We start from the raw sequence: 15,769 nt of genomic DNA on the forward strand, positions 1-15,769 counted from the left end.
ACATGGAAAAAAGGGATTTTGCAGGTATGATTAAGTTAAGGACTTTTTCTTTTTTTTTTTAAGATGGAGTCTCACTCTGTTGCCCAAGCTGAAGTGCAGTGGCACAATCTCAGCTCACTGCAAACTCCACCTCCCAGGTTCAAGAGATTCTCCTGCCTCAGCCCCTGAGTAGCTGGAACTGCAGGCACGTGCCACCACGCCTGGCTAATTTTTATATTTTTAGTAGAGATGGGGTTTCACTATGTTGGCCAGGCTGTTCTTGAACTCCTGACCTCAGGTGATCCACCTGGCCTCCCAAAGTGCTGGGATTACAGGTGTGAGTCACCATGCTTGACCTAAGTTAAGGATCTTGATACAGGAAGATTATCCTGGATGATCTGGGTGGGTCCAATGTCGAGGAGAGTCCTAATAAGAGGTAAATAGCAATGTCAGAGTCAGAGAAGGAATGTGATAATGAAAACAGAGAAAGAGAGAGAGAGGAAGGGCAGAAGAGAAAGAAAGAGAGGCTTGATGCCACACTGCTGACCTTGAAGACTGAGGAAAGGACCATGAGCCAAGAAAGGCAGGCAGCCTCCAGAAGCTGGAAATGAATTCTGCTCTGGAGCCTCCGGAAAGAACAGAGTCCTGTTGATGCCTTGATTTTACAACTTTTGACTTCTAAATTTATGTTGTTTTAAGCTATTAAGTTTGTGGTAATTTGTTATAACAGCAACAGGAAATAAATACACGAGGATTAAAACCCAGGCAGTTTGACCCTAGTGCCATCATTCTTAACTGTGGTCATATATGAGGTTATTAGCTATGTCCAGGGTGCTATGTGAATCTAGAGAAATAACACTTAACAGAGAGATAGGGAAGGACAGTTAGTGTCAGCAAGATGACAATCAGCTCTCTTAAGTGGGGCAGGAGTTACGAAGGCAGTGAAGGAAGGGAGGATAAGGAATTGAATTAACATAGAAAGATATGCATGATATCATAGGTGAAACTATTATACTATTATATATAATTGTTTCCCCATTTCTGTTTTTAGAAATATATACATGAGTTTATATTTATAATCGTATGTGCAGATAATATGCTCTTATAGTGCTCTTTGGGGAGTGGGTTTCTGGGTAAATGTAAGAGAAGGCTTTACTTTTTGCATATAAATTTTCACATTATTTGAAAATTTCATCACACATGTATTATGTCGGGCTTACTTTTTTGTAAAATCAAGTATGTGTAATATATCATTTTTTAAAATTAGAGAAAATGATATGCATCACTGGGATGCAAATTTTTATGTATAATATAAAGCTTTGTGCTTCTTTAGTATAATTTCCTTAGCATGAAAATTTCCTAGAGGTAGAAGTGCTGAACCAATGGATACAATATTTGGAAAACATATTTAAAAAAAAAAGATATGGTAGACAATAGATAAGCCAAAATGAATGTATGAAGGGAAAGAAGATATTGAAGTTGGTAAAGAGAAGACATGATATTTGCCTACTTATATGTAAAGGCAGAAACATGGTATATTAGTTTGCTAGGACTGACATAACAAAGTACCACAAACTGGGTGCCTTATACAACAGAAATTTATTTTCTTACAATTCTAGAGGGTAGAAGTTCAAGATCAAGGTGTCACCAGAATCGGTTTCTTCTGAGGTCTTTCTGCTGGGCTTGTAGATGGCCGCCTTCTCCCTGCGTCTTCACATGGTGTATTTCTGTAGATGTCTGTGTCCTAATTTCCACTTCACACAAGGATACAAGGCATATTGGATTAGGGCCCATCCCAACAATTTCATTTTAACTTAGTGACCTAATTAAAGACTCTGTCTTCAAATACAGTCACATTATGAAGTTTTCGGGTTAGGATTTTAACCTGTGAATTTTGGGGGAACAAAATTCGCCTTATAACACATGGAAAAGAAAGCTCCAGAATCAATACTAGTGATGAGAATTTATCTTCACTATGAGAAGGAAACTTTGTTATATATGTGTATCTATATGTATATGCATACAAACACATATATATACATATATATACACATATATACACACACACATATATATATATATATTTTTTTAGATGGAGTCTTGCTCTTGTTGCCCAGGCTGGAGTACAATGGCACAATCTCTGCTCACTGCAACCTCTGCCTCCAGGGTTCAAGCAATTCTCTTACCTCACCCTCCCAAGTAGCTGGGACTACAGGTGCCCACCACCACACCCGGCTAATTTTTTGTATTTTTAGTAGAGACAGGGTTTCACCATGTTGGCCGGGCTGGTCTCAAACTCCTGACCTCTGGTGATCTGCCTGCCTCGGCCTCCCAAAGTGCTGGGATTTTGAGACTCTGTCTAAAAAAAAAAAAATGATGGACTGGACGTGGGAGGGAAGTCCCATAAGTTGATCATAATGGAGCTGAAAAATTTCTATTGCCTAGTGACATTGTAGCCATTTTGACATCATAGTGCAATGTACTACTCAAGTGTTTGTGGTGATGCTGTTGTAAACAAATCTACCACACTGCTAGTCATATAAAAATATAGCACAATTGGCCGGGTGCAGTGGCTCATGCCTGTAATCCCAGGAATTTGGGAGGCCGAGGCAGGTGGATCACAAGGTCAAGAGATCAAGACCATCCTGTCCAACATGGTGAAACCCCATCTCTATAAAAATACAAAAATTAGCTGGATGTGGTGGCGGGCGCCTGTAGTCCCAGCTACTCGGGAGGCTGAGGCAGGAGAATCGCTTGAACCTGGGAGGTGGAAGTTGTAGTGAGCCGAGATTGCACCACTGCACTCCAGCCTGGCAACAGAGGGAGACTCCGTCTCAAAATATATATATATATATGGCACGATTATGTACAGTACATAATACTTGATAATGTAATAAACAACTGTTGCTGGTATATGTATTTAATATACTATATATATATATTTATTTTATTTTTTTTTTTTGAGATGGAGTCTTGCTTTGTCACCAGGCTGGAGTGCAGTGGTGCTATCTCAGCTCACTGCAATCTCCGCCTCCCGGGTTCAAGTGATTCTCCTGCCTCAGCCTCCCGAATAGTTGGGATTACAGGCGCATGCCACCAGGCCCAGCTAATTTTCGTATTTTTAGTAGAGACGGGGTTTCACCGTGTTGGCTAGGATGGTCTCCATCTCTTGACCTCGTGATCCACCTGCCTCAGCCTCCCAAAGTGCTGGGATTACAGGCATGAGCCACTGTGCCTGGTCCTATACCATACTTTTAATCATTATTTTATAGTGGACTCCTTGTACTTATTAAAAAAAAGTTAACTGTAAAACAGCCTCAGGCAGCTCCTTCAGAATGTACCCAGAAGAAGGCATTGTTATCATAGGACATGACAGCTCCATGTATGTTATTGCCCTGAAGACCTTCCAGTGGGACAAGATGTGGAGGTGGAAGACAGTAATATTGATGATCCTGACCCTGTGCAGGCCTAGGCTAAGGTGTGTGTTTGTGTTTTAGTTTTTAACAAAAAATTTAAAAAGTAAAAAACTAGTAAAAATTCTAAAAATGAAAAAAAGCTTATAGAATAAAAATATAAGGAAATAAAATATTTTTGAGCAGCTGTACAATGTGTGTTTTAAGCTAAATTTTATTATAAAAGAGTCAAAAATTTTTAAAAATTAAATAGTTTAAAAAAGTAAAAATGTTACAGTAAGCTAAAGTTAGTTTACCTTTGAAGAAGGAATAGGTTTGTAGCATAGGAGCAATAGGCCATACAATATAAGCTAGGTGTGTAGTAAGCTATACCATCTAGGTTTGTGTGAGTACATTCCCTGAGGCTAATACAAGGACAAAACCATCTAACAAAACATTTGTCAGAAGGTATCCCCAGTGCTAAGTGACACATGACTATAGTTTGCCAACCCTGATCTAAAGCTATAATTCAAGAAAACTTAAAATATTTACTAGTTTGAACATAAGCCCAGACTGATTAATTATGAGTTATACTCATTTCTTTGTTGATTTGTTTAATAAATGATGTATTTCTGAGTGATAATCATATAGTCTGGTCCCTTTCCAATAACTTTATACCCATATTTTATTATGAAGATGTAAACTCTGAACTTCAATAATAGCATATTTCCGAACCAGGAATTTAGGTTTTTAAAAAGTTTTGCCACAAATACTTAGGTTAAATCTGTCACAGAAATGATGTATCACATGCTATAACTGCAAAATAAGGGACAGAGAGATGAAGGTTAAGATGATGCGTCCCAGAGAGTTGGTCTTTCATTCTGCTATTCTTTCAAACAATATTCACATGTCAACATGTGCAAGGCACTAGAATGCATTCCTTGGAGAATTCCAGGATGACATAGACATAAACATGATCTTCAAAGTCTCCAGTGCTTTCTTTGGATAAAATGAGAATAGAATTGCCCTGGCCTTGGGAATTAGTTTAGGGGAGAGCACATGACCAAGCTAGAACAAGTGGACTCTTGCCATGAAATTTTAGCCTCAAGTGGAATACCTTCACTGGAAGAGCATGCAACTATGTCATTGAGGAGACAGTTCATTCGTTCCTGCCCTGTGCTACATAGAGTTGCCCTTTTTCCAAGGATGTTTGGTTTGCAAAGGGGATTAAAAAGAAATCATACTGGAAAAGTAAGTTGGAGTGAGCTGTGGTGAGCCTTCAAAACCAGAGGGAGGAGCATGAACTATATTCTACAGATAAAAAAGCTTCCTCTAATACCATAATTGATTTTAGTGGGTTAGCAATAAACCAGGCGAATACAACATCCATGTCCATGATGTGCTAAACACCAGCCTGAGTTATGCTGGGTAGAAGGCTGATTACAGATTGGAAGTATTTGGCATTCCATGCAGATTTTCCTGTTCTGCTGCTCTACAGCAGGGTTTCTCAACCTCAGCACTGTAAGAATTAAAGAAATAGGAAAGAAACATGAAGGGTGGCTTGACAGTCAACAAGGACAGGTTTATTTTAGAAAACAAACCTGAGAGGGGCTTCTGGCCGAGTTAGGTCAGAGCCCACTCTCTTACACACTAAGAGGTTTTAAGGATTCAGGGTGGAAGAGTTTATCAGAGGCTTGGACTGCTTCTGTGTCTCTTTGTTGTGCTTATCTGGGAGGGAGAGTTGTGTGTCTGTTCCCATTCATCTGTCTGCAGCTGCAGGCATACCCCCCAAGTCTGCTTTTAGCTTCCCTAACTTAGTGCACCTGAAGGGAAAGGAATGTGCTTATTAGGGCCCACTGTTTTACTGGGGCCAATTGTATGAGGGTGAAGTTTGGCAGTTACCCAAGAGACTTTCCCTCCACCTCTGTTTATCTGTGTTTTACTGTCTGCTCTTTCTGGCTGCTTGTAGTTAGAAGTGAAGTGATTTCCTTGAAACGCATGACACTAGAAAGGGAGCTGGAACTTAAAGTGGTGGTGTTTGTCCAACATGACAGTGCTCCTGCTCTGTCAAGCACTGGTGACATTTGGGCTGGATAATTATTTGTTGTGGGAGATTGCTCTGTGTCTTGCAGGAGGTTGAGTCTCCACCCACTAGATACTACCAAGTAGTACCACCTCTCCTGCTACAATAGGAAAAAATGTCTCCAGACACTGACATGTGTGCCCTGGAGAGTGGTATAGTTTCCTATTGCTGTGGTAAGAAATTATGACAAAGTTAGTGACTTAAACACAAATTTATTCTCTCACAGTTCCAGAGGTTGGAAGTCTGAAATGAGTCTTATGAGACTAAAATCAAAACATTAGCAGGACTGGTTCCTTCTGGAGGCTCTGAGGGGAGAATCCATTTCCTTGTCTTCTTTCAACTTCTAGTAGCCACCTATATTCCTTGGCTTGTGGCCTCATCTACATCTTCAAAGTGCGTCTTTCCAGACTCGACTTCTGTCATCCTATCACCCTCTCCTCCATTCTGACTCCTTCTACCTTCCTCTTAGAAGCACTGTCGTGATTCTCTTGGGCACACCTGCATAACCCAGGCTCATCTCCTTATCTCAAATCCTTAACTTAATCACATCTGCACAGTGTTTTTGCCATGTGAGGTAATGTTCACAGGTTCTGTGAGTTAGGATGTAGACGTGTTTGGGGGCCCATTGTTCAGTCTACCACTAGGGCAAAATTGTCCTGTGTTGAGAACTACTGCCACAGAAGAATGGGGTCAGATAACCTAGATTTGAGTCCCAGCTGCACTTACCTACTAGCTGTGTGACATCAGTTTTCTCTTTTCTTTTTTTTTGGTGGGTGGGGGAAACAGAGTCTTCCCCTGTCTCCCAGGCTGCAGTGCAGTGGTGAGATCTTGGCTTACTGCAACCTCCACCTCCCAGGTTAAAGCAAGGCTCCTGTCTCAGCCTCCCGAGTAGCTGGGACCACAGGCGTGCACCACCACACCTGGCGCATTTTTGTATTTTTAGTAGAAATGGGGTTTCACCATTTTGGCCAGGCTGGTCTCAAACTCCTGACCTCAGGTGATCCACCTGTCTCGGCCTCCCAAAGTGCTGGGATTACTGACGTGAGCCACCACACCTGGCCAACATCAGTTTCTCATCTGTAAAATGGGGCTAGTAGTAGTACTTACCCCATGGAATTTTTTTTTTTTTTTGAGAAATAAATGAGATAAAGCACACAAAGTCAAGCAGTTATCAAAGTCCTTGTGATATGGTTCTTAATACTTGTTACCTATTGAAAATAAAAGTAAAGTTACATCTAGGATTTGTAAATATGTGGATTAACTTCATGGACAAATGTAGAAAATGACAGTGGTCTCTAAGGAACAAGCCCCTGGCTAACTTGGAGTAAATAGCACAATCATAATTGTTTAATTATGAACATGCTCTAATTCTCATGCCATTCTTACGAGGTATGTGAGGTCACACAACAGTTGCTCCAATAAGTTTTTATATATTTATTGAAATGTACTAAAAGTTTCTATTTTATGCTTTTTACATGTAGCAACTCATTTAATGCTCACAACTACTCTGAGACATAGATAATATTGTTATTCCCATTTTACAGATGAAGGAACGAGGGCACAGAGAGATTCGAGTTGTCACCCAGGCTCACATAGCACCAGTGACAGAGGTGAGATTTGAATCAAGCCGCCTCTGTCTGGAGTTCCCTTCCTAACCTCCATTCTATACTGCTTTCAAAGATCCAGCCCTTCCCTCAAATCAAGTTTTCTTACTTAGACTAGGGTTTGATTCATATTTACTCACTGGGAATAAAGTTAGTTAAACAGAATGAGAGAACAGGAAAGTCTTTCAAAATGATGCTTCTGTCTACTTACATTGTCTGTTACTTTAACAACTTAGGGATTCTTGGAGCAAGTAAAGAACCAAATATAAAGACTGCTTTGTGGGAGGTAGCTTGGATCCTTCATCAGTTTTTTTCCCCCGTAACTCCTGAGTTCCACTGGAGACACAGATTCTCTGGGGGTAAGATTAGCAGATTCGTATTTTAACAGACCCCTGGCAGTTCTTCTCTATGTTAAAGTTTGAGAACACTGCTTTCAGCATTTCTAATCTCATCTCGAATTCATCAGGGAGTTGTTTCCTCCTTCATGAAAAAATCTTTGACTTAATGATAGCTACCCAGGCCTACCTTATTAGCTAAAGGGGGTATAGAGACTTAACTCAGTGGTTGACAATTATTGTAAAGTAATTCTTGCCATTATTTTTCTCCCCTAAGGGTAAACTTAGCAGCAAATGGCATACTATTAACTTAACCAATTGAAAGGGTAACAACAAAACTAACAACCAAGTTTGCTTTTGATAGGTAGAATTGGCTGCCTATAAGGTGTGACATGAAAGTTGAAGGAAGGCTCACTTTTGCAAATATCTTTCCCACTGTTCTGCCAGGGGGAAGCAATTTTTTGGTTTGGGTTCTCCTAAATTCCAAATATGTTACCCAGGAGGAGTAATAAGTTATACATTAAACTGTTAAGATTCAACCACAGCTTTAAAAAGATTGCAAAATTAGCTCTCAGGTTACTTAGCAAATAACCAATTAAGATCTTGAGAGGATAATATTTGGGATGGGTAAATTTAGGTGGGTAGAGAAAGGCTGAGCAAAGTCAAGAACGTAGGCTGTTACCAAAGGCCAAATAGCTATACTGGACCAGCATATCTTCTTCTGCTATTTCCTTTATGCCCCTGAGGGTTCTTCTGAAGCAAGAGTTGGCAAACTTTTTCTTTTCTTTTTCTTTTGAGACAGAGTCTCACTCTGTTACCCAGGCTGCAGTGCAGTGACATGATCTCAGCTCACTGCAACCTCCACCTCTGGGACTCAAGCGATCCTCCTGCCTCAGCCACCCGAGTAGCTGGGACCACAGGTGCACACCACCACACCCAGCTAATTTTTTTGTATTCTGGGTAGAGACAAGGTTTCACTATGTTGCCTAGGCTGGTCTCAAACTTGTGAGCTCAAGCGATCCGCCTGCCTTGACCTCGCAAAGTTCTGGGATTACAGGTGTGAGCCACCACACCTGGCCGCATACTTTTTCTATAAAGAACCAGATAGAGGCTGGGCATGGTGGCTCACGCCTGTAATCCCAACACTTTTGGAGGCTGAGTCGGGCAGATGACCTGAGGTCAGGAGTTCAAAACCAGCCTTGACCAATATGGTGAAATTCTGTCTCTACTAAAAATACAATAATTGGCGGGGCATCATAGCATCTGCCTGTAATCCCAGCTACTAGGGAGACTGAGGCAGGAGAATCTCTTGAACCTGGGAGGCAGAGGTGGCAGTGAGCCGAGACTGCACCATTGCACTCCAGACTGGGCAACAAGAGGGAAACTCCGTCTAAAAAAAAAAAACAACAAAAAAAAACAGATAGAAAATATTTTAGGCTCTTCAGTCATGTAGTCTCTGTCGCAACTGCTCAACTCTGCCATTGTAGTGTGAAAGCAGCCATGGACAATATGTAAACAAGAGTGTGACTGTGCTTAGTTATGAATCCTAATATTTGAATTTAATATAATTTTCGTGTTATAAATGTTTAATTATCTTGTTTTTTCTCAACCATTTAAAAATATAAAAATTATTCTTAGTTCAGGGCACATATAAAAACAGATGGTGGGCTGGATGGGTCAGTTTATTGATTCCTGTTCCAAAGCAAAATCAATTTGCTGTTTGCAATACATACTCCATGCTATCCTACTTCTTTACATTTGCTCTCATTATTCCTTCCACTTATGTAGAAGGAGCCCTACATACCCCAACCTACATGCCCATATGTACCCATCACCTAGTTCAATTATTACCTTATTTTTGAAGTAAACTCTTATCCTCTAAGTGCCTTCATCTATACTTCTCTGATGGCCTTGATCATGGCATATTTGTATTACTTTGTGGTCTGTGATTTTTTTTTAAAATTTTATTTGTTTATTTATTTATTTATTTTTGAGATGAAGTCTTGCTCTGTTGCCCAGGCTGGAGTACAGTGGCACGATCTCTGCTTACTGTAACCTCCGCCTCACGAGTTCAGGTGATTCTCCTGCCTCAGCCTCCCGAGTAGCTGGGACTACAAGCACACACCACCGCGCCCAGCTAATTTTTGTATTTTTAGTAGAGATGGAGTTTCACTACGTTGTCCAGGCTGGTCTCGAACTCCTGAACTCATGATCCTCCCACCTTGGCCTCCCAAAGTGCTGGGATTATAGGCATGAGCCACCGTGCCCAGCCAGGATGTTTTATTTTTATATCCTCCATGGCACCGAGCCTAACAGAGTTAGCAAAGTGTCCTAAGTCAAGGAAGAACCATCAGCATTTAGGAAACAGCATAAAGATTGTACTCGGCCAAAAGTGGAATGAAAGTAGTTAAAAGAGAAGTGAAAAGGTTGCTGAACACCTATAGTGGTTTGAATGACAGCCTCCCAAAAGATAGGTCCTTGTTCTAAAACCTGAACCCAGACAGACGTAGTGGCTCATGCCTGTAATCCCAGCACTTTCAGAGGCCAAGGCAGGTGGATCACGAAGTCGGGAGTTCGAGACCAGTCTGGCCAATGTAGTGAAACCCCGTCTCTGCTAAAAATACAAAAATTAGCTGGGCATGGTGGCGTGTACCTTTGGCGCCGCTACTCGGGAGGCTGAGGCAGGAGAATCACTTGAACCTGGGAGGCAGAGGTTGTGGTGAGCCAAGATCGTGCCACTGCACTCCAGCCTGGGCAACAGAGTGAGACTCCACTCAGATAATAGATACATAAATAAATAAAACCTGGACCCTGTGAATGTGACCTTATTTGGAAAAAGGGTCTTTGCAGATGTAAGTAAGTTAAAGATCTTAAGATGAGATCATCCTGGACTACACCCAATGATAAGTGTCCTTAAAGAGACAGAAGAGAAGACACACAGAGAATGCCATGTGAAAATAGAGGCAGAGATTGGAGGGATATAGGCACCTGGAATGCAGAGGGAGTGAATTCCTGCCAACACATAAATTTCAGACTTCTGGGCCCCAGATTGTGAAGAATAAATTTCTATTGTTTTAAGCCACTCAGTTTGTGGACATTTGTTACAGAAGCCCTAGGAAGCTAATACAACCCTCACCACCTGCTTTCCCAAGTTGTGTTAACAAATACCTAATATTTATTTAGCACTTGTTATATTCAGCTTTAAATAGATAATTACATGAAACTTTCACAGCAATCTTATAAAATAGGCATTATTATTATTCCTTGTACAGAGGAAGAAACTGACATCTGGAGAAGTTGAAGTAATTTGCACAAAGATTCACTTGGCTAGTAAGTCATGAAACTGATTCCAGTTCTCTTCTCTCTTTTTTTTAAATTATATATATACATATATTTTTATTATACTTTAAGTTCCAGGGTACATGTGCACAACGTGCAGGTTTGTTACTTATGTATACATGTGCCATGTTGGTGTGCTGCACCCATTAACTCATCATTTACTTTAGGTATTCCTCCTAATGCCATCCCTCCCCTGCTCCCCCCACCCCATGACAGGCCCCAGTGTGTGATGTTCCCCACCCTGTGTCCAAGTGTTCTCATTGTTCAATTCCCACCTATGAATGAGAACATGTGGTGTTTGGTTTTCTGTCCTTGAGATAGTTTGCTCAGAATGATGGTTTCCAGCTTCATCCATGTCCCTACAAAGGACATGAACTCATCCTTTTTTACGGCTGCATAGTATTCCATGGTGTATATGTGCCACATTTGCTTAATCCAGTCTATCATTGATGGCCAGTCCTCTTCTCTTGATCACTGTTACCTGTTAGGTTCTTAATTATTCTTCTTACATTTCACATACCTTAACAGAGAGGAAGAAATGTTGATTAATGACTTCCTTCTTTGGGGAATGATATTTCCTAAACTGGATTTCTGCTCTCCCAGCTACTCATTCTTGGTGAACAAGGATAGAATAGTCTACTGCTCAGGTCAGGACAACAGAATCTCTCTCTGGGTCTCCTGCCCTTCATCCTTCTCTGATTCCTAAGGTGGGGGAGCTTGGAAGCTTTATGTTAGCCTTTAAAGAGTATGGCCTTCATGAAAGTCTGTTTCCCTGAGCAGCTCTATTTGAATGGATTTAATAACTGTAGCTTCTAGTTTCCAATAAGGAAAATAAATAAGAGGAAACACAACTGCAGGCAGCACTGGGATGATGTCAACAATGGAAATATCAGCATGGTTCCTGGAAAAGTCATGGAGAGCAAAGTGCTCAAGAGCCATTGAAATCCTTTCATAGGAATAGGTTCTGAGGACCAAATGTTGTTAGAGTCTTCAGGGAAGCAAGATAGCACAGTGGTTAAGAGCATGAGTGCACTTGGGTCTAGGTTTGAATATCCTGGCATTATCACTTACTAGCTCTGTGACCTGAGCAAATAACCTTGAGTCTCAGTTTTCTCATCTTCAAAGTGGGGAATAAAAATATTATCTACTTCATAGGTAATATTTATGTAGAACACTTGCACATGTAAGCCCTCAATATTATCAAAGTGTTAGCTGTTAAATTGTGTATGAAAGTCTTGAATGAAGGTTTTCACTCACTGCCTTTTCTCTCACCACCACCCTTACTCCTTTCCCTTTTACTAAATATAATTTTGCCACTTCGGCTGGGCGCGGTGGCTCACGCCTGTAATCCCAGCACTTTGGGAGGCCGAGGCAGGCAGATCACTTGAGGTCAGGAGTTTTGAGACTTCCTGAAGCCTCGTCTCTACTAAAAATACAAAAAATTAGCCGGGCGTAGTGGCGCATGCTTGTAATCCCAACTACTGGGGGGCTGAGGCAGGAGAATCACTTGAACTCTAGAAGTGGAGGTTGCAGTGAGCTGAGATCGCACCATTGCACTCCAGCCTGGGCGACAAGAGTGAAACTCCATCTCAGGAAAAAAAAAAGAAAAAAAAATTTGTCACTTCATTAACTTTTGAGTACCTCTATGGAGACCAAAAGTAAGTCAGCAAGAATAAAAAGAAGAATGCATAAAGCTTACACAAACTTTCCTTGAAAAATAATTACAAAAATAAAAAATGTTTTCGGAAAAAAGAAATTTTACATTGCCAAAATTAAGATTATTTTACTCTATTCTAACCCAACAGATACAGGTTATTTCATAACCCCATTATGTGGAAATTTAGGTAAGGCCATTTTCATCACTTAATTCCTCTCATCCCCCACTCCTGCTGCCTCCTAGAAGCATTCATTATCTCAAGATAATTTCACTGATTATTGAGGCATCGTTATTCTGTCGCTTCTACTGTGTGACCTCTTCATTTCTGAAATCACTCCTTTGCTTCAAAGATGACACACTGGTAAGGATACTAATTTTCCCCTACTCTTGTATTAACCAGGTCCCATAGCCCCAGCATCTGAAATTTGAAAAACCAGAATGTATAATATCATTAGTAGAAAATAGCATATGTAGCAGTCATTGCAACAGCCATTTTGCTGATAACACATCATGCTTTCTTATCACTGTTTTCCATCACCATTACTTTCAAAGCATTTTCTGTCTGCTTGATACAGATTACATACATATGGATTTTTTTATAGTAATGCTTATGGAATATAGTATTATATACTCTTCATATTTGGTATTATTTGTTGATGGATTGAGACCCAGGGAGCATTAAGTAACTGCCGCAGCTAGTGCAGTGAATTCATTGTGAAACCTTGAATCCAGAATCTAGATTTTGACTCTGCACTCTTGAGCTTATGGTAGAACTATAGGCCTTAGCCCTTCCAAGCAACAAAGAGTATCACTGGGCTTTGACATAGTTACTATAGTACCTCCTTTTCCTTAGTCTGTTTAATTCTATCCCATCCTAAAGAACTTTATCTTGATCTGTCCTGTCACTCTGTCTTCCTTGCAAAGTTTCCCTTCATACCTTCATTCTTTCCCTTACCCTAGTGGCATCTGATTCCATCTTCAGCCTCTCTACTAACTATTGTTATCGTCAAAGTCAGCAATGAACTCCTTGCCAGATCTCCATGAGGCCCCTTCTCAGTCCTTAATTGATTCCATATTATCTGAGATGATAGAGCATGGACACCTCAAAATTCTTTTCTCCCACTATTTAGCCTTGCTCACCTGTTCTGATCTTTGCCCTGTGACTGTTCTTCTGAAAACTCCTTTTTGTTAGTAAAAATTTATTGAGCATTACTGTAGAACAGACATCATGTTAAACACTTTACCTGAGTAATTTAAGGGTCAGCCTTTCTATCGTGCAAGAATCATCTTTCCCTAATTATTTTTTGGGAGCTGGGTGTGTGTCACATTCCACTCCCATGTTTATCTGCACTGCTGCTTGCTTCATCTCTGTCACCAGCCCCTAAAGATTGTGAAATCTGAATACAGATAGTTACCACTTTGATGGGTTCCAAAATGTGTAAATCAGAGATTTGGAGATTTTTTTGACTTTGGGAGGAAAAATGTGGGACATGGTAGCCCGGTCTTTACAGGGGCACACAAAAGATAGCTTCCCTCATAACAAAATTAATTCATGATACCATAGATCCCAAACAGTTTTTCTGAAAACTCAGTTATAGGATCTGAGCAATGTATGGATGAGTGTTAAAGGTTTTTACATGTGAAGGTGTTGTCCTTCATTGTGGCTCTTGCATTTTGCTAGAGGCCAGAAAAAAAAAATAAAATAAAATAAAAAAATCCTTTTCCAAGGAAAAATTCCCTTCTTTAAAGGGAACTACATATTGAAAACTTATGTGGGAGGTTTGGGTGTCCCCAGTCTTGGGTCACTACCCAGAAAAAGAGAGCATGCTAGAAAGCCTTTAGGCATTCGACAGGAGAAAATCCCATGTTTAGGTTTTAAAGCCCCTCTATTTTCCTCCTAATCCTTTCCTGTTATTCTTTGCTACCTCAATTGTCTGTCCTCTTAAACAATGATTCCAATATTCCCCAGATCTGGGATATAGGTCTGGTTTTTTTGGAACAGAAAAAGCAATTACTCCATCACAGAAATGGTGTGTGATGTGAGAGAACCAGATTACAACATCAGTCTTCTCTCAATTCTCCACCCCCTCATTCCTTACAAAGGGATTGTTCTTGCTCCTTAGTATCTCTGGAGTCAGCCTTTGGGTGTAGGAGAGCAGCTCGGGAGAGACTGCTAACATGAGCAGGAATGACTTGTCTCTGTTCAGGATTCTAATGCAATCCAGGTCTCCCTGCGTTGCTATGCTGTATACATTCTCCATCCTTACCATTATGCAAAGCCACATAAAGACCCATCCGCCTTGATGTGCTGTGCCCCCAAATACAAACATGAGGGCTTTGACCTTCATGTGTTGTGACTTAGCATAGACATCACGCCCAGCTTAAGTTTTTTCTTTATTTAACATTTCCTTCACTCTGAGTGAACGTTCTGTTTCCTCACATACTTGGAATCATCTAGATTCTCCTTTCACTTAAATGATCAAAAATGCTCAAGATTTTGCCTTAAAGGAAACTTGTCATTTGGCTTCTTTGTCATCTATTGATTAAGGTTGGAAGCTATTTGGTCTTAGTGACAGTCTCTCGGCTTTGCTACAACATCTAATACAAGAATTCTCCACTCATTAAATCATAACCCCCTTTGGCTGAACTTGTTCAAGGAATAAAACAAATGCTTCATCACATAGAATTGTGATTTCTTCGCCAGTATAAGATTTAATGGGCATTTTTTAGTCACGGTTATAGTTGCTGTTCATCAACCTTAAAAATTAATTTCAGTATTGTATTTCATTTAGTCATCTGTCCCCTTTAAAAATGGCAACAAATAATACTGGAAGACAGCTTTTCTTGGGTTTGTTTATTGGATTATCTTTAATAGCCCTGTTTTTGTATTTATCGCCAGGGCTCAAGCACAGTCAAATCATCATTAATTAAAATGTGCAAGGCACCTACAAGCAGCATAAATAAATCAGAACGGAGAGGCCAGCCTCATCTGAGTGTCTTGCGATGTGGGTTAGCCTAGAGGAAAGGCATGCTCTCTGAAAATCAGAAAAGAGCCTTTTCCACCCAGTTAAAAGCAAGCAAATATGAAGCCACAGATTGTCCAAGAGAAAGGTCTTTTCAGGCCCCTCCAAGGGTTAACTTTATGACAAAATGAAAGATTATCCCCTGCCATCTGTCGCTGAAACCCTGTCTCCATTTTATATTCAAGCCTTGGAGAAAAGAGAAACTAAAGGAAATAGAGAGACTTCAGTGTAACTAGGAGCTGTTTCATAAGTTGATTTCTCATTTGTCTTCATCAGAAAGATTTCAAGATTGGGCCATTTAATAGACTCTCAGTGACATCTGATGGGAAGATGAGCAGTCAACTGTTGGAGATACTT

The 15,769-nt window shown here is 40.4% G+C and overlaps 1 long non-coding RNA gene across 1 annotated transcript; it reads right to left on the bottom strand.

Moving 5' to 3' along the window:
- Window positions 1–1,559: 1,559 nt before the first annotated feature.
- On the bottom strand, window positions 1,560–2,300 carry LOC129047733 (uncharacterized). Its single transcript, XR_008509496.2, has 2 exons — window positions 2,166–2,300; window positions 1,560–1,733 (listed from the first exon to the last, which is right to left on the bottom strand). It is a non-coding gene; the product is annotated as an uncharacterized LOC129047733 (long non-coding RNA).
- Between the last annotated feature and the right edge of the window lie 13,469 nt (window positions 2,301–15,769).

The sequence above is a fragment of the Pongo abelii genome, chromosome 13 (genome assembly GCF_028885655.2).
Source record: "Pongo abelii isolate AG06213 chromosome 13, NHGRI_mPonAbe1-v2.0_pri, whole genome shotgun sequence".
NCBI lineage: Eukaryota > Metazoa > Chordata > Mammalia > Primates > Hominidae > Pongo > Pongo abelii.